Raw genomic sequence first — 20,565 nt, forward strand, 5'->3', positions numbered from 1 at the left:
TATCCGAACCTAAGGATAGGTCAAACATAGAATATCACAACTAGAAACGAACATTTCTACAGAACCCAAAGAACACAAAGATATTTTCGGACCACAAAACAATGATATCCATAATACCAAAACTATATCGAACACATATAATCATAATAAACAATGTCAGTAACAACTTTCAGATCCGAACACTTCTGGAACTAAAAATGAACACCTACTGCAATATATATTTGCACCACAAGCATTCCAAACCAATGCCATTTCAAAACAACAAGTTTGACATCAATGAAAACCATAGAAACACATCAACACACACTTACAAAAGATACTTACAAAGTGAAAGCTCAAATGATATTAAAATATACATAAAAGTCTCCATTTCAAAATATATGTATAAATGTTACTATTTGAATATTTACATAAAATTCAATGTCTAGTTTTCTCTTCTCAGTTTAAATATATATAAAATACATCACACATTACATCAAATGCCCCCCATTCGTTCTTTCATCATAGAACATTTTCCTTAAAAAATAGTAGAATCCTCCAACTCTCAAACAAGTCTTGTGCATAACACAAGCTGAAGAACTCTACAACATGCACAAGACTTGTTTGAAAGTTGGAGGATTCTACGGTTTTCCTCTGATGAACAATAAAAGCACGGGGCATCCGATGTAATACGTGATGCATTTATAATTTTTTAAAAGTGAGAATAGAAAATTAGACATTGATTGTTATGTAAATATTAAGATAGTTACTTGTATGTAAATATTCGAACAATAACTTTTATGTATATTTTGAGATGGTGACTTTTATCTATTTTGAAATTTTTTAGATATTTAAAAAAATTTAATGTAAATTTTGTAAACTCGTATGCTTTATCATATATCTAAATTAATATAGATATTTAAATATTATCTAAATAAAAAAATATCTTTATAATTTGTATTATTTTTTTATGCTATTTACTATTTTTGCAAACTTGCAAAGTACACAATAATATTTATCAATTTATAAATATATTTTTAATATAAAAATATAATCTTATGTAAATTATCATTTTTTATATTATAATAAAAATTTACAATTAATAAATAACTATTATTTTTGTTGCTTTGATGGAGCGAAGGAAAGTAGGCGAAAGTGGCAAAAAAATTGGAGATAGAATATTTTGCGAAAAACATAGGGGAGAATTTTCAAAGATTGCAAAATTTGCCACGATGGTAAACTTGATGCTAATTGGATCGACCCAATATCAATCAAATGGACAATTAATGGGAAGATAGAAACAAAACAACCAAAACAAAGGATTTTGGCATAATAGAGGATTCAAAGACAATCGATCCAACCATAACCAAGAATAAATTGTTGCAAATTTGGATAAAAAATCTATTAGACACAATGGATCAAATGGCAAAAGGAGAGGATTTTTGAATAGGGTTTTTAATCAAGGACCTCGGTCCACTATTCAGAGGAATAAGAAGTAGGGGAATTGGAGATCTACGAAAATGAAGAAGAAAGGATGGTTTGTTCCTGTTAATAATAACTTTAAATCAATGGTTATTCCTATGAAAACATTACAACTAGTATGGGGACACCATTGAGATTGTAGATTCTTTGTGAGATGGACAAGAGGAATTGGCCAGTGGGAAAATATTGCAGAATAGTGGTCAACGCAATTTGAAGGTCAGGTAAGCATTCAAACCCTATAAAATGGTTTTTTCTTGATAGATTGTATAGATGAATGTCTTAAAAAGGAAATCCTATATGTAAAACCCATTTTATTTGAAGGATTTTGCTTCTATCAGATAAATTAGGAGCCCAATTTTGATTTGATTAATCATAAACCTAAAATATTTCCTAGATGAATTAAATTGAAGAACTTGCCAATTGAATATTGGAGTTTAGAGGCTTTAACATTGATTGGAGATGCCCTTAGTTCCATTGTAAGGACAAAAGAGGATTTTTTCTATGGGAATCCAAGAGTGGAAGTCAAAATCCTTGTTGATTTGTATTGTGAAATAAAGTATACAATTGTAAATAAATATCTATAGAAAGCAATGGAAGGTCCTCCAAATCCCTTGTTGAGACTTCCAAATGGTAAAAATTTCAAAAATAGCACGGGTGGGAATAGAGTGGCTCGGCTCCCGAAGCCTTCACGACAACATGCAGGTGTGTATGATAGGCTCAATAATCCACGTAGGTTGAACATAGATCCTCATCCGGTTTTTGACATTTGTGAACTGGTTTCTCCAAGCATTTTGACTTCACCTAATAATATTCCTCTGAATTAATGTTTGTATAATGCTCATTTGGATTGGTGGAAATTGAAGGCAGAATATTTTCAACCCTCATTTCCCAATAACTTTCCTCTGCCAAAATGCACGGGGATGGCTTCTGTTTCATCTAATTCTTTTCAAGTTGGGAAAAAGAAGAAGAAGAACAATCACCATCAATCTAGGGTTATTTCAGATATTTGATTTCTAGACAACATGTTATCGTCACAAATAAATGATCTCAGAAGTTTGGCACTTATAAATAAGTTTTGGAAATTTTCCCATCCTATCTCAGAGTTAAAATCATGGGTTTTCAAACACTGGCATGGAGCAAATCAGGTATTCTACATTGATAAGGGTTCAAGTTTTTTCATTGTATTTTTTGAGACTTCTTAGTATAAATCAGTTGTGTTTGACGATAAGTGTTGGTTCTTTAAAGGGTCTGGCTTATATATGCAGTCATGGGTTCCTAATTTTAATCCCCGCACTTGTCAAATTCGATTTGTCCCATGCTGGGTTCAAATGCAATCTCTGCCCTTGGAATACGTGGAACCATACATTGTTGAGGCTTTGTCTAATCAACTTGACACTTTTCTGCAACATGAACATGATATGCATTTTTTTAATAACCCTCATCTTCCAATTAGGTGTTGTGTACTGATTAATATTGACAAACCTTTTGTCAACAATATTAACATTAGATCTTCTTTTGGTCTATGGAATCAAAAGCTGATTTATGAAAATGGTAGGAATGTCTATCACATTTTTATTCCTCTGAACATAAGCCCACAAAATGTGTGCAATTAGAGCAAAATAATTATCCTCATGATGTTCTTCCAATAACACATCAGGATAAGGGAAAACAGACAGTAGAATGTCCAAAACCAGAAGTGTTACCTTTGTGGGAGGTGGGAACTTCCTCAACATCACTTTATGTCTCACCAATGTTAGATTCGGTATTACAAAAAGAATCATCTATGAAAGCTTCCATCATTGGTAATCCAAGTATAACTGTAAAAAAAGGATAGAAGCTTTGTTTCCAGAATTTGGTCAATTTTTTTCAAAAAATCATGCTTCCTTGGATGTTGTATCAAATGGATTGACATTACATTTGTATTCTCCATAATACAAACCTTCTAAATCTCAAGTAAAGTCTCTGGCTGCTTCATTGACTTGGGGTGAAATGGAAGTTTCCTCTCTTTCATTTTTTGAAGTACCTCCCTTCCAAACATTGCTTGATTCAAATTTATTGGAGTCCTTCCTCTTTCCTTCACATTGAATGAGGAAGAAGCCAGTTTCCTTTCAACAGAAAACCAGACATCTACTTCATCCAAGACACAACAACATGAGTCACCTCTCCCTCTCTTGCTATCAGATGCTACTGTAGATTCCTTCTCTGCTCAAGGGTCTTTCTTGGATGTAGATGTAGTAGAAGAAACCCCTCCTTCTGATTCAAGTATAGATTTTAATCAATTGCCTCTATATCCCTCTAAGGTTTCTACTTCTAGTAGCCAGTTTCTTGTGGAAGATGAAAGAGACTTTAATTTTTCTACTCCCTTAGCAATTCAACAACCAATTTCTTTAAGTGGCCTCAAATATCTGGGTAAGCGTGGCAGGAAACCCCTCTCGTTATTTACTCAACAGGAAATTGCTTCGGGTAGACAACTGACAATTAATGAAAACATTAAGAAACGATTAAGGGGAGCCAACAACTCCTTGCTGCAAACATGAAAATTATTTTGTAGAATGTTAGGGGATTAAATTCCCTTGACAAGAGAGCCTGTATCAAGCATCAATTGGATGCTTCATGGGCAGATATAGTTTTTCTTTAGGAAACAAAGATGTCATCTAATCAATTTACTTCTATATCTTCAAAATGGACAAGTTGGAAGTATTTTCACACTGCTTCTCATGGTTCTTTAGGGGGATTACTTACTTTATGGAAGTCTTCTAAGGTATCAATGCAACATATGGTGGACTCCCCAAACTGGCAGGCATTCAAATGCATTCAATTTGACCTTCAATTATTTATATGTAATGTATATGCTCCCAATTCTACTCGAACTAAAAGTACATTATGGTCTGATTTGGAAACCTTCATTAAGAAATCAGAACCCCATAAAGTAATTCTTGTAGGGGATTTCAATTCTATTCTTTCACTATTAGAAAAAATTGGGGGTATAATACCTCCTCCCAAAGTCACCAATGATTTCTAGGATTTTGTGCAAAAAAATGCACTCATGGACATTATTCCAACAAAGGGTTCTATACTTGGACTAACAAGAGGAAAGAACACTGTCAAATTGCTATTAGGCTTGATCGTTTCCTCACTTCTACATTATGGAGTGTAGAAAAGTTTGTTCTTCAATTGGATATTTTTCCATGGTCATACTCTGATCATTTTCCCATATCTTTATCCTTGCAATTCTCTAATGCTTATTTGCCATGGAAAACTCCCTTTAAGTTTCAGTCAATGTGGTTCATGCATCTTGAGTTTTTGCCACTGTTGGAAACATGGTGGAAGCAAGCATCTAGAGTGGATGGTACTTTTCAATTCAAATTCTATCAAAAAATGAGGTATATCAAAACACACATGAAAGAATGGAACACAAAAGTTTTCAAAAATATTTTTGTCCAAAAGGAAGTTGTTTCCAAGTAGTTAAAGGATATTAATGAGTATATCATTCAAAATGGACTCAATATAAACTCCTACATTCATTAGAAAATGTATCAAGAGGAGTGGGAGGAGCTATCAACAAGAGAAGAAATATTTTGGCGAAAAAAGTCAAGGGAATTATGGCTTAAAGAAGGTGACGATAATACCAAATTTTTCCATAGATCAACAAAAATTAAAAAAGCTAGGAGTTCCATTTTCTCAATCATAGATAGCAGTATGGGTAATAGACTTATAAGAGAAGAAGATATGAAAAAGGAAGAAGTTCTATTTTTTTCAAGGCTTCTTCAAGAACCTACACAACAAGCCCATCTATCATATGATGTCACAAGAGAAAGGAATCAATTGCTAGATACCATCCCACATATTATCTCACCAGATCAAAATTGCTCTTTAACAAAGCCATTTACATTGGAATAACTTAAAAAAGTTGTTTTCTCTATGGTGCCGGACAAATCACCAGGTCTAGATGGGTTTTCAACAGTTTTCTTCCAAAAATCATGGAGATTCATAACTTTTTATTTTCTCAAATCCCTAGAAGAATCTCGTCGATTGGGTAAAATTATTTCCCAATTTAATGCAACTTATATTGCACTTATTCCAAAAGTGCAAGCTCTAGTAACTTTTTCTGACTTCAGGCCTATCTCATTATGTAATTCTATTTATAAATTTTTTACAAAGGCAATTTACATGAGATTGCAACATCTCATCCCTTCCTTTATTTTACCGAAACAAGGAGGTTTTGTTCTAGGTAGGGAAACAACAGAAGGTGAAATTTTTGCACATGAAGTATTACATACAATTTCTATGTATACAATTCTATCTTTAATCATTAAGTTGGACATGATGAAGGCATATGATAGGGTTATTTTGAATTTCCTCATGGATATGTTCCATAAATGAGGTTTTGATAAAAAAACTTGGTAGATGAATTCTAGCATATATTTTGGGAGCAAGATTTTCAGATCTTATTAATGGTTCAACTACTGTATTTTTCTCTTCCTCCCAAGGGCTTCGACAAGGATATCCTTTATCTCCTTTACTGTTCATAATTTTAGTTGAAGATTTAAGTAGATCTATTAAAAATCAACATTTAGATGGAATATGGAAAGGGTTGAATATTCCACAATCACAACTAACCATGACCCACTCCCTTTTTACAGATGATACACTACTATTTGGAATGGCTAATATTACTGAAGCAAAAATCATCAAGGCATCTTTGGATACTTATATGATAGCTTCTAATCAAAAAATAAATCCCCAAATGTCCAAAATATACATATTGAATTCTGAACACCATGTCACTAAGTCAATAGTGGATATTTTGGGTTTTCAACAATCAGAATTACCTTCTCAATACTTAGGTATTCCCTTCTTTTCTGGTCCTAATCACCTTTCTTACTAGGATAAGGTTATCTAGAACATTAAGAATAGAATAGAAACTTGGAAAGGTAGATGCCTTTCATTATTAGGAAGGATTCGTATGGTCAAATCTGTGTTATCAGCAATCCCCAACTATTTTATGGTAGTCTGCAAAGCACCTAGGATAGTTATTTCTAAAATTGAAAAGTTGATTAGATCTTTTCTCTGGAAAGGGAATATGGATGGTTCAAAAAAGATCCTTTTAATCTCAACGACGGATATGTGTTCTAATAAGTTATCAAGAGGAGCAAGAGTTCATGACTCGACAACAAGAAATTTCTCTTTGGGAGCAAAGTTAGTTTGGTATATCTACTCTAAGCCTTCTTTCAATTGGTGTAAAATATTGAAGGCCAAATTTCTAGATAATGATATTCCACATAGGATTTTTATAATTCAAAATCCACCCCCTGGCTCTGTTATGTGGAACTTTCTTGTGAGTTGTAGAAGCTTAATTTTACCATATCTTACTTGGCAAATAAATAATGGTGAGACAAGATTATTTTGGTCAGATTCTTGGAATGGTTATCCCTCTTTACAATCAGTAGATCAGTTTCATCAGTCTCAATAATATTTTATGGAAAATTTAGGGCTGAAAGTAAAAGACCATTTCCAACCAATAGATGCAGCTATAGGAAAAGTGCAATGGATCATGTTGGATGCTCCATTCCTTACATCTCAACTTCAACAAGAACTCAATGCAACAATTCAAAATCGACAATTTTTTTATCACACTGATAATGATACTTTAATATGGGCCCCTTCAAAATAGGGACATTATACAGTGAAGTTGGGGTATAAAGCTCTCATCTCCCAACAAGGTAATCCATCTCCTCAAAGAGATTTATCCTTCTGTTGGTTTCCAGGTATCCTTCCAAAAGGAGGTTGTTTCAGCTGGCTTGCTTTGAAACATATAATTCTCACAAGTCATAGACTTGTTAAGCTAGGGATTTCACAAATCCCATTCACATGTGTTTTATGTAAATTTGCAAATGAGGATGTTGAACATCTCTTTCTTCACTGCTCATTTACCTCAACTTGTTGGGATTATGTAAGAACTAAACTTCAGTGGCAGGCTCCATTACCTAGAACCCTTTGGGATATGTTATCATCTTGGCCACTATTATATAAGGATTCTTTGTTTGTATGCATTTGGAGAATTGTCCCTTCAATGGTAATATGGAGCATTTGGTGGGAAAGAAATAAAAGGATTTTTAGAAAGAAAACATCATTAATTATAATTGTAATTGCAGGGATTGAAAAGTCAATATGTGAGATAACTAATGCTTATGTATCCGAAACAAAGCACATAGGAGCATCTTTCACTAATTGGGATTTAGTTCAATTAAAATCTTGGTCTAAAATTTTATTGCCATTTAAAGGAAATCAGTTCAATGTATGTAATATAAAGGTTGACATAAAGATGGTTAAATGGTTACCACCAAATGCTTCACAGATTAAACTTAATTTTGATGGATCAACCAAAGGAAATCCAGGTCCATTAGGTGCAGGTGCATTATTAAGAGACCATAGAGGTGTGTTAAATCAGGTTAAATCCATTAAACTACAGGCAAGAACATATAATCAGGTAAAAGTACAAGCCCTATATCATGGTTTAAAAATGGCAATGGATTTAAAAGTTAAAAATTTGTTGATTGAAGAGGATTCACTGTTGGTGATCAATGCATGCAGGGACCAGTCACAATGTAATTGGAAGATTACATATGTGATGAGGCAAATTTGGAGGATGCTTAATTATTTTGATTCTTTTCAAATAAATCACATCTACAAGGAGGCTAACAAAGTAGGAGATGAAATGGGTAATCTGGCACATGAACAATCACAAATGCATAATTCCTTTTTTGTAGAAGATGTTTCCATGCCTCAAAGTTTTCATCAAATTCCAAATTATGAAATGCCAAACTAGCATTTGAATTGTCCTGTGGTTTGGATTTACTAACATTTTTGGTGTTTGCAGATATTTTTAACAATATCTTGTTGATAAATTCATTATCCACTGAAAATGTTTGTTCGACTTTATCATTGTATGGATTCCTCCTTCTTTTGACTTTTCAACTTGTTGCGTGGGATTATTGTACTTAGCTGGACATGGAGTTTCATGGGATTAGAAGTACAGGTGTTTCCTCCATGTCAACTTCCCTTCATGGCATTCTTGCTAATGTGGCTATTTCTCATTAAGTTTTAGTGTTTCAAGACACCTACAAATACCTCTACAAGTAATGATTGCATTGTCAATTAGCGCTTCCAGTACTCTTCAAATGGCATGCACAAACACACACATGTCATCCTCCAGAATTCATTATCATGTTGTCCGAATGCATTTCACCATCTTTTCATAACACTTGGATTTATTGCATTATAGGAGAAAGCATTTCATTTATATCTCTCACATGGATTATATGCTCGATATCTCAGAAGTACATCCCAATGTTTGTCTTTCAAATACTTCCTGAAAATAGAATTATTGCAAAGCAGTTTCCAAATTTTTAAGTGATGTGGGATAGATACGACATATATTCTAATCAATTCTTTTTTTGTTTTGGTACATCTTCTTTCCCTATATACTCACCCAATGTGTCTTTCAAATTCATAATAATGACTATCAGCAACCGCCTCCACTTCTGTTACAAGATTTCATGGTGGAAGAATTCTGTAGACAATTTGGATTTTCAGGTCTTCTTTGTTTGCTTCACCAAAAAATTGGTAAAGGATCTTTTTTCTTCCTTTTCCTCTCGAACTTTTTCGGGTGTTCACTTTTTTCAAGTTTGGGTTCTCAAATTGGATTTGTCAGATATGGATCACTATTTAAAAAATTTCAGAGTGCCTGTGAAGCCAAGGGAAGGGGAACTACCACTTGCTGAACCATTTGATGATGGGGAATTGGGAATTATTTTTAAGGTTTCTTGCCCTGATAGGATAGATGCTATCAAGAAGGTAATTGGGGAAGGAATTATAGCCCCTCAGGCACCTAGGCTATTGTTTCCTTCTCAATTATTGTCAATTTTCTTGTCAAACTATTTGGATGCATTGCAATCTTTTGAATTGTTAAAGATTATAGTTGATGACTCTATTCAGCCAGGGTTTCTCAAGCAAGGTGAGATGCTTAAATGTGTGCAAAAATATAATCTCGGAGAAGGAAATGGTTATATCTTGGGTATTTTTCCAAGATGGGACTTGAAGCATACAAAATCTTCTAATATTTTTGATGCATTCATTTTAGCTCTGCGTAATGATGATTCATGGGTTCTCTACAGTGCTTTGCAAACAAATTGTCATGAGATGGATTCTGTAAGGGTGAGAGTTCTTAAAGATAAGTACTTTTCAATTTCATTTCTCCTTCCTCATCTGCTATGCCATCGTCCACAAGCTTCTCCAATTGCTACATACTCACAAGAAGGTTCCAAAAAATGAAAGCAACAAGGTTTCCATGGTGAAGCTTCCTCTTAAAAAAAACAAGCTCGACGCTAAGGAAGCTATAAATGATAAATTTTGCACATTATAATAGGGATTCTGTTCAAATCCTTTTCCCAATCTCTCTTTTCTATCAAATCATGTTTATAGATAATATGTATGTCTGCCGGTATACTATATATTTGTCATATTTTCAAATATGAGTTATATTTCCTCGACTAATAGATCTTTAGCTTGTTCTATATGTTTTATTTCTTAGCAATTATATTACTATGTTATGAATTGCAAATTATTGCAATTATCTAGACAATGGCCAGTACTATAATTCTGGCATTTTGTAAACTCTTATGTTTATAATTTAAATATGTGGCTTATGCCTTTTACTAAAAAAACAAACTAAAGTATCTAAATAATTTGGAAATAATTATGGAGAAAGGAAGATGGAGACAAAGGATAGAAGTAGACTTGAATGAAAAGGGTGGTAGGTGTATCCTTGGACATGGATTTCAAGCTAGTTGTTTAAAGGAATTTGAGGAGGATAAGGACCTTAGGATCAATCTCCCCTTCCCTAATCTAGTGGAAACAACCCAAAAGAAGAAAATATACCACATTTGGAGCTAATAATGTCAGAGTTGGAGGAAGGGGAATGGATAAATTGAGATCCAATAATCCTAGATTCTGGGTAGGAAATGATGTTAGATAGCTTGCGAAATCATCAAACGGAACTAAATAGTGAAATTGGAAAATTAAGTGAAGATGAGTTATTATTCTTGAAAAGTGAAGTGGAAGCCATCCAAGGAGAAATTGATCGGAGGCTGGTTGCTAAATGTAATAAACCTGATTAATAGACTCTAGTGGTGGATGCGGTTCTCATACATCAAGATAAAAAATCAGAGTTCAAAGGGAGAAATTCTCAAGAAGAAAACGTTAGTCTCTTTATCATAGGAGAAGGTGATAAAAATTCCATGGGTATGAAATTAGAAGCAATCAATGAATTCCTTGGCATCTCTCATACCTTGGAATAGGATGATGAGGACATTATTAAAGGAAAACAGATGGTGATAAGATGAAACTTAGAATTGGATGATCTAGAAGAGGTGGAGTAGGATGATTTGTTTGGGAGTGAGGAGATACCCTCAACACTGAATGTAGTGGAGAATGTTGGTAAAGGTGGCCTTGTTCAAAAGTTGGTGAATAAAGTTAGACTAGATTGTGGCACATGCTCAAGAAAAAGTAAGCATAGGAAATATTTATCATAATTGAGATCCAAAGATGGTGAGGTGAAGGATCATGCAAAAATAAAATCACTTATAAATTTAGGGAAGGGAAATACCCTTCCCTAGGAGCCATCATGCTCCTAACTTGGAATGTTAGGGGCTTAAATGCCCCTAACAAGTAGCATGTGGTTAGGCGATGGATTGTTTCTTCTATAGCATACATAATTTTACTACAAGAGATAAAGCTAACCAATGAGGAGATGAATTTGTTTCTTAAGAAAATGGGCAATTGCAGGTTAGAAGGGGTGAAAGCAGAAGGAGCATAGCTATTTTGTGGAAATTTGGAGGGTTTTTCCTTTGATAGATTGGCTAATGGGAAGAATTGGATTGGAGGCAACATTAAAAATTTATCATTGAATTTAATATTTCTACTGGTAAATGTGTATGGATTAGTATCCAATATTTCTAAGAGATTCCGGAGGGAATTGAACCTTTCCCTATCTTATTTAGTTCCAATAACATTCTTATTTTTAGGCCAGGGAACTAAAGTCCAAGTCTTATTCTTCTCTATCTGATCTAATTCATCTTCCATAGCCTTTAACCAATGTTTATCTTTACAAGATTCAATAACAGATGCTAGTTCAATTTGAGAAATAAGACATACCTCTTCATTTGCCAGTCTTCTTCTTGTCATAACTCCCTTGTTCCTGTCTCCAATGATTTGATCTTCAGAATGATTTAATTTTACATACCTTGGTGTCTACTGAACTTCAGGTTCTTAGTTCTAATCATTAGTCACAATTGAATTTTATGATTGTACGAGTATAACTATCTCAGTGTCTTGTACTAGCTAAGGCATTTCTGGATCAGTTATGATCACTTCCACTGCCAGTTCTCTGTCATATGATATAGATTGATCTTTGTATTTCTCATCCACTTGCACATTTGCACTCTCCACAATTTTCTGCAATCTTTTGTTATAACATCTATATGGTTTGCCATCCCCAAATCTGACTTGACCGCCATTGTATTCTTGTAGGGACATAAATTTTCTTTTATCTCCAATCATATGATGCGAGCATCCACTATCAATTACCCATTCATCCATATCTTCAACTTTTGCTGCCAGGGCCTGTTATCATTGTTTTAAAAATGGATGCTCGTAGTCCATAATTGGCTAGGTTTTTGAAAATTTTGAGTCTGGTATGCCCTAGTTGCTTCAAAATTGTTTTAAGTCCTTAGGAGTTTAAGGTTTTAGGTTTTAAGTCATTTCAATATTTGAGAAAAAGCCTTTGGTTTTTCTAATCCTGTGTTACTTTATTCACTTAAGTGATGGGTCCTCTTGTCATGCAAAGTATTCCCCCCATTTCTATTTACCTAGGCAGTCCCTTTAAATGTTTTAAATTTCATTCACCTTTAAATCTGCCTTTTCTAATGTTCGTCGGGCCTTATAAAAGTCGATCAACTCTTAGTCAATCAGACGACCTGCGTGGATTCACGAACTCAACATGCCCGAAAGTTACCTATCGCGAAATAGTGAAAAGGTTTGGTGGGACCCAACAATGAGGACTTCTCCCTTGGCTAAAGGGAGATCAGTTTGCAAAGAGATCAATGGCTCGTGTTGATTCGCAGCTGGGAGGTGCCCATGGTTTACAAATTGCGAAATGGCGAAAAGATGGTGGGCCTAGGTGAAGTGGTTAGTAGAAAAAGTAACAACAGTGCAAGTCTCTGAGATCGGACAACCCACATTATTTCGCGAGATAAAGATGATCGAAGATTACCTATTGCGAAGTAGCGAAAGGTTTTGGTGGGCCCGACGTCCAAGCTTAGAATGAAGATTAAAAACCGATCATGTTCTATCTGATCGAATGGCCCTCGTTATTTTGTGAGATCAAAGTGCACGTGTTTTAACTATTGCGAAATAGCGAAAGGTTTTTTGTGGGTCCCAGAAGCTGACGGGTTTTCTGATGAGTAAAGAGTGAGTAGTTCAGAGAATAATCAATGGCCTACGTTGATTCACAACACAAAGATGCTCGAGAGTTAGTTTTCATGAAATGGGGAAATGACATGGCATTCCAAGTGAGCAGTCCAAGAGGTAGGGATCACGAATCAAAAGGTTACACGTATCCTCCAGATCACATAAATCAAAGAACAAACTTGGTGATCAAGTGGTAGGCCCAACAAACGAAATGACGTAAACTGAAGACAAAGAGGATATATGTTAGGCACAGGTGGCAAATGAAAGAAGTGGATCCCGCTGAAGTCTTTTAGTGAGTAAGAGGTTGACACGTCAGTCCAAAAGGGATCGAATGCCAAAGTGGAAAGCACTGATTCAGAGGGCCCACATCTGCAGGTTCTAACAGTTTGAAAAGGGATGAGCATCTCAAGAAAGATCTGACGGCGAGCTTTATTTCGCAATCCAAAGATGTGAGCTTGTTACCATTTGCAAAATGGCAAAAACTGTTAGCGGTAACCGATTTGAGCACGGTTAGTAATATAAACCGCTAGGTTAAGACTGCGTAAAGACCAATCAAGTTTCAGTTGATCAGATGGCTAGCGCAGTTTTGCAAGGATAAGATGGAAGATGGTTACCTATCGTGAAATAGCAAAAAGGTTTTTCAGTCTATTGCCAAATGAGGAAAAGTCAAAAGCTAAAAGTCAATCAAGTTTCAATTGATCAGACGGTCGGTGTGATTTCGTTGGATGAACCTACAAGCGCTTTATGCTCTGCGAAATAGCAAAAGAAGAAAAAGAAAAAAATACTCAGATCTATTTTGACCCGTTGGAGCCAAATTTATGAATTTTTTTATGAATTCAATTCTGAAGGGACGACCGAAGCATGCGGTGTTAATGTCAAAGTTAAGGAGCCAAATTGCCGTATATATCCCCACATCAATTGAATGAGGGTATCATTTCACAGAAGAAGTTGCAGAGGGAGTTGGTGTAGAGCAGAAGTTTGCAGACAAAAAATCAAGTTCTCTTATTCTTTGTTTACCCTTTGCTTAAAGATTGCTGAATTGTGGTCTTGTGCTGTTAGAACATTGTTTCGATTGATAATTGGCTCAGTCACATACTTTTAAAATGGGACCTAGAAGAGAATTAATAGGGAAGGTAAATTACCAAGACCAAAATATTTGTGATGATTTTCTTGAGAAGTTAACCATGTTGACCAATGTTGGGGCTAGAACTAAGGAATTAGTACCAAAGAATCCCCGTCTAAAAACTGGGGATGGTTTATATGATAAAGGAAATTGGTTGAGGGACCCTGAAATAGGGATATCCGGTCTCAATTTGTTTAAAGTGGGTTTTGGTCAGAGACATGCCTCTTCCCCTATGAATAGTATATGGGATTTAGATGTTGGAAAACTTGTGGTCCTTGGTGTGTTCATGGACGTTGATTTCTTGACCTTAATAACACAAAGTTATGACCCTGCTGCCAGATGCATCAGAAACATATAGGGATCAGCCCTTATTGAAATCAAGGATGAAGAATTTAGAAATGTTTTCAAGCTTAGTGAAGCTTCCAGCTATCTTGAGCCTATTGATTTTGAGGCATTAACCCAAGTTTACAATGCCCAAAGTGATCATCTTAGGAGTGGCCCATTGAGATATTTTTTTGTCAAAATAGGGGGATTAACAGTTGTAGGCCCTAGCACAAGGGAGCCATTTTCCTTGAATCTGTTTACTTTGAGAGCTAAGGGTATATACTGGACATTGTGTCAAATTTTTGGGGAAGATGTCGAGAAAAACATGCCAATCTATTATATGTTAATGATTGCCCAAATTTTGAACCCTTCCTTGGCCATAACATTTGACTTTGCTCCTTTCCTCACTGATGCTATCCATGCAGGCCTAGTAGGAATTAAAAATGGTAAGGTAGACAAGCCATTTGGATGGTATTCCTTGTTGATGCATATGTTTCTTTTCAAAGGGGCAGATTATTTTGCAAAAGAGATGGACCTGGTTAAGGTCATGGATAAAGAGGAGATGCTAGTGCAATTGTGGACAACTGTTCTATCTTGGGATAGAAAGGATGTGATTTATCTAAATTTTGATAGATTCTTTGCATCTAAGATTAAAGTGATGTTATGTGCAGAAAACCCTAAGATTGCCAAGGCTCTCTTGGAATTCCTTAGGCCCAAAGAGTTTGCAGAGGACATCAAGATTGTTCATAACTGGGGAGATATGTATCTGTATCTAGTCTCTACTATTTTGGGAGTATATGGTTTTAGAGGAACCCCCTACTTACTTCCTTATCAAGTTTCGTTGAAGATAGGGATTGCAAAGGTGTTGAGACAGATTGGTGGAGTGCAGGAAGCCGAGTTGACCAACAACGGTAAAGGGACAATTTTCCCAACCATCACAATGGCTCATCATTTTGTAATAACCAAAGGTGGATGGGAGTACTTTGAAGAATTCTTTGCACCGTACATGTTATCAACTGCAGTATCAAGGTGTGCTGACCTTGAAGATTTCTTCAATGACATGTTCAGAAAGAGGGCAGTATGTAAGATCAGGCCTCATCAATTTCAGTTTCCTGAAGATTTGTTCAGGAATGAATTCAGTCTAGATGAGTAGGAGCTAAGGAAGGAGAAGTGGATTGCCTACAACAAAGGCCTTGGCTTCATCCACCAATTTGATTCAAGCTATGATCCTCTTTCCAGTTTTACCCCATTTGAGGAAAAGATTAAATTCTTGATTCTTTATTTTGAGGATATAATGCAAACCCTGAAGGAGAAGAGAGAGGCCATAATGTAGAATGATCCTGATAGGGCTAAATTGGTCCTATCCAAGCCTGCCTTTGCTAAGGCTGTTCGACCAAGTAACTATATAATGCAGAAAAAATCTAAATATACTTTGATCATGCCAGTGTTAGGGGAACCTTCTACTTCCAAAGGGAAGAGGGCCATTGAAGATATTATAGAGATTTAGGATTCACAAAAAAGGCAGAGGGTAGGAAAATAAATTGAATCCAATGACCCTTAGTACTCTCCCTCTCAGTCCCCAATTCATATAAGAGATGAACAAGCTGTGGTGGAGCAATTATTCTAATTAGGGAGTCTAGGTGAAATTGCATACACCTACAATGAGACTCAAGAGGGAATGCCAGAGGAGCCACCCAGTGCTGAAATGGACATAACTGATGGTGAGATACAAGGAAAATAGTTGGACATCACTGTCAAGCAAGCTAGTGAAGAATTCCTAGCTGACAGTAATTTTGTTGCATTAGGTGCTTTCATGCAATTTCTTTGGAAACAGAATATTGATCAGTTCAAGATTAGATGTGCAAAAAGAACAAGTGAAGAGCCTCATAAAGATACAAATTCAATAGAAAAAGAGGTCAAACAAGAAATGATGGCTGGATTCAAAGCCATCACTCCTAAGGCCGGAAGGGAAATGGTTTCAAAAGAGGGTGTGCTAATTCTCCTTGAATTGGATATAGTTGATGCATTGGTCCTGGAAGCGGTCAGAAAGGAAACCAAGCCAATGAAAGGAGTGGTATTTAGTAAAGATGATGCCTCTCTGGTAATGTGGTCCCTTAAAATATATGAGGGTAGAAGAAGGAAGGACACCTCAGAGTCTAGTCTCTTAGGAGGAATGATAGTTAGGAGAGTCCAAGAAACAGGGGTGGTGGAAGTAGCTAGTACTGTTTTAGAGACTGGTAAGTTCAATGTAGCAGAAGCAGAGAAGGAAGCAAAAGAAAGGGCTGATCTTCAAAACAAATTGGAGACAGTTCTAAAGGATTATAATGAATCAAAGGAAGAGGTAGGTAGTAGAGACAGTACCATTTCCAAGCTTCAAAGTCAGTTGATGGGACAATACCAAAGTGGTCAGTTCTCTACCTTGGCAATCTCTTCATCTCCAACAAGACCTCCTACTACTAGTCCCATCATAGAATTCCCTCCTTCTCCTATGCTTTCTGGTTTTCAACTAGCTGAGACCTATCAACATGAATTGGAGAAGATGAAACAGGCTCAGGCCTTATTTGCAAGCAAATATGAGGAGAAGATATAAGCTACAATTTTGATTTTTGCTGATAAAATTGATGCTCCCACAATACACATAAATATGAAGAGGATCTTGGACACTCTTAGTGAGTTAAATGAGGACAAGGCTATTTTAGAGCCCATTCTGAATAAATGGTTTCCCAGAGAAGTGGACCTAGAACTGATGTGTGCATCATATGATGAAGCTGGGTCTGATGTTGTTATTAAGTCCACATGCGAGTTGAACAAGCATTTGACAAAGGTGGTAGAAGGAAGAGCTAATGTGGAGAGGAAGGCCAACTTGTATAGGAAAGAGTATACAGAGCATAAATTTGCATTGTTTCCTAGAGGTTTGTTAATCAAAATCAGTTGAAAGATAAACAGGTATAGCTGGATGAGTTAGGGGCTAATTTATCCTTCAGGGTAAATGAAGTAATTAGTAAAGATGACACCTCACTGTTTGTTAAAACAATTGAGGAAATAGAGAAGATCAAATCACATTATGGGTTTTTAGAGTCAGAGGTAAGGAAAGTGAGGAACGCTTGGAAAAATTTATTAAAGTTGAATAAAAGGCTTATTGGTCACTCATGGTCTACTGATGATGTTTTCCAAGAGTGGTCCAAGAAATATGTGGTGCAAGAAGAAGATGCTCTAGATCAGTTGGAAGATACTCCAGGACAGTTAGAGGGTATTGCAAAGGATTTACCAACTGAAAAGGCCACTGCGTCAGGAAGAGACTTGTAACTATTTTTTGAACAAAGTATAGTTGTAACAAATTTTCCTAGGGAAGTCCAATGCTTTGTATGCATCCATGTTGTTATAAATCGATACCAGGACTGTGGAAAAGGGGATCGCAAGAAATTGTAAGGAAACACTGTAGAAATTTATCTGATCTTTTTCTATGTCTTATGGAGAACATTCAAGTGTTTTTGTAATATTTTCTGAATTAATATCAATACACAGACCATCAACTTTGAGCCTAGAATCTATGTTGTCTTCAAGTGTGTTTACGAATATTTGCTATTTTCAATTTGAGTAATCTAGGGTTATTCATTTGAGTATGGGTTGTAAGGCAATCTTAAGTAGATGCATTTCTTAACTTTTCTCTTCAGGAGGGAATTACATATTCAGGAATCATTTCTATCAGTAAATTCCTTGTGGGAGACTTTGAATTTGATGAATCCTATCTAGTTTGATGAGGGTAAATTCTTATGTATGTCAGGCATATGTGGGGTTTATAAAAGCCGAGGTGATGGGATGTATGGAGATGTTTAATTGTGAGATTATTGTTTAAACTTAGATGACTCTGTGGCCTGGATAAGGCACTAGTATCTATTGTGGTTATCTTTTACATATCTTGTAGGTCGATACTGAACATGAGCATAAGCTTTCTTTCTTTGTTTCAGTTAGTTTTTTGAGGTGATAAGATTCATTGGTTTTCGGACTGGTTTACTGTGGATCTGTCTTTTAAAAGTGTGAAGTCAATTCACATAAGGTATACCCGCCTGAACTTTGGGTAAGTTCGAAGTGTAGAAGGTTCATCAAACCTTGTCATATGTTGCTCTGAAGTTTCCTTCTCCTTGATTTCTCTTTTGCAGATAGATTTTATTATTTTATTATAAGGGATTTTAGGGGGAATCAGAATTTGAGAACATCAAAAGTGGCAACTCTACTGGGGAGAGTCACTGTGTGAATCCAAACACAGATTGATGTTTAAATTAGTAAAGAATAATCATGGTGTGTCTGTGGTATGGATTGGTGCTTCATTGAAATATCAGTGTTGTCTGGAAATCTCTTTTTGGATTTCTTCTCTACTTTTGATATGTGATTTTGGTCTGAAGGTTCGCAATATTTTGTTCAAGCTTGTTTTCATATTTCCCATAGTTTTGTGGGTGGCGACTCTATTAGTCATAACCAGTCCTTGTGAAATAAATACGATTGTTAAATGGAAACAAGCACAATGCAAGGAGGAAAAAGTACGAGATCCTTCATGAAAAAGAATTCCAGTGAGATGCTGTAGGAAGGATTACTTGAACAGTCACAAAGAGGTCAGAAGAGATCAGTATTACATGAGCCATCAAATGCGGCTTGGGTGCAGAAAAGTAACAATACTGGTAAGATATCTGATAGACATGTCTATGCAAAATCAAATTCTTCTTCTAGAGAATCTAAACATGATGTATTAGGTTTCCATTCTGGATTATTTGGAAATGTAGATGATGTCCATGCTTTAAATCAAGATATATCTCATGTTAACTTTTCTGGGAGAGATAGAAGTAGTTCTAATGTAATCAGACATTCTGTGCCTAGAATAGTTGATGGAAACATCAGCTTGATTGATATAGACCAAGTTAATGTATCTGACTCTGAGGAGATCTTCCCTGATGAAGATAAAGTATCCCAAGAAATAGAGGACCTAAATAGGAAGGTTCATCACTTAATCTCCTTAAGAGCCCAAAAGGAAGCAAATAGGGAAAAAGAAGTCAAAGCAAAACTGATGGAGAGAGATAGGCTTCTTAGGCAGATTGTTGATCTTGTATTTTTGGCCCAAGAAAAGGAAAAGAGTGATGATGAAGGTCCTGTGATCAGGGAAATTCTAGTTCCCAAAGCTAAACCAACATATAAGTCAATAATCCAACCAAATAAGGAGGTTCTTAGTGACCCATAACCTATTAGAAATGAGGTTGAAAAGGCAAGCAAAAATGCATGGAAGATGGGTCAAGATCAAAGACTACAGTGGAGATCTCCCATAGATTATTAGCACATGAGAGGGAGATGGAAAGGATGAGGAAAGAAAAGGAAGATCTACAAATGGAGCTAGAGAAAGATGAGTTAGAAGCAACTAACCAAAAGGTTCAAAGAAAAATCGGATATCTAAAAGCTCCCCCTATCATCTTCCCATTGGAAGATCTCAATAAACCTGTTCCTCAGCAAGTTTCCCTCCCCCCTGTTAAAATTCAGCCCGCTTTGCCTGTCAATACAACAATAGCCAGTCAAGCCCCTGTAATTAACCAAAATAATCAAATCTCTTAGACTCAAATCCCTACTGTGAAAATGAACATGGGTAATAACAATGTTGTTAACCCTTTCCAAAGGAGACCCATCTATTTAGAGCAGTACAGGCAGTTATTTTTTGATGGAATTCTAGGATATCCCAACCATGTTCTTATTGAGTTAAGGGATAGACTCCATAAGTTTGCTGGAAATAATGCAATTAGTGCAGAGGAGCATTTAAAATATTTTGGTGACTTGATAAATGGTTATGAGATAGTAGATGAAGATGTCATAATGAAATTATTTGTCCAGTCCCTAATAGATGATGCAAGAGATTGGTATAGGGGTTTCCCTATTAATAGCATTGGGTCTTGGGAGGATTTCAAGAATTGCTTTCAAGAACAATATGGTGACAAAAAAAATGTGAGTTTCTTGTTAAATGAATTCAATAATATTAGAAAATCTGATAATGAAATGGTCACCAATTTCAATACTAGATTTCAAAAAGCCATGCATAGGTTGTATCAGGCGATGAGATTGGATGATAACATGTACTTAAACACTTATTACAA

The sequence above is a fragment of the Cryptomeria japonica genome, chromosome 5 (genome assembly GCF_030272615.1).
Source record: "Cryptomeria japonica chromosome 5, Sugi_1.0, whole genome shotgun sequence".
NCBI classification, from domain to species: Eukaryota; Viridiplantae; Streptophyta; class Pinopsida; order Cupressales; family Cupressaceae; genus Cryptomeria; species Cryptomeria japonica.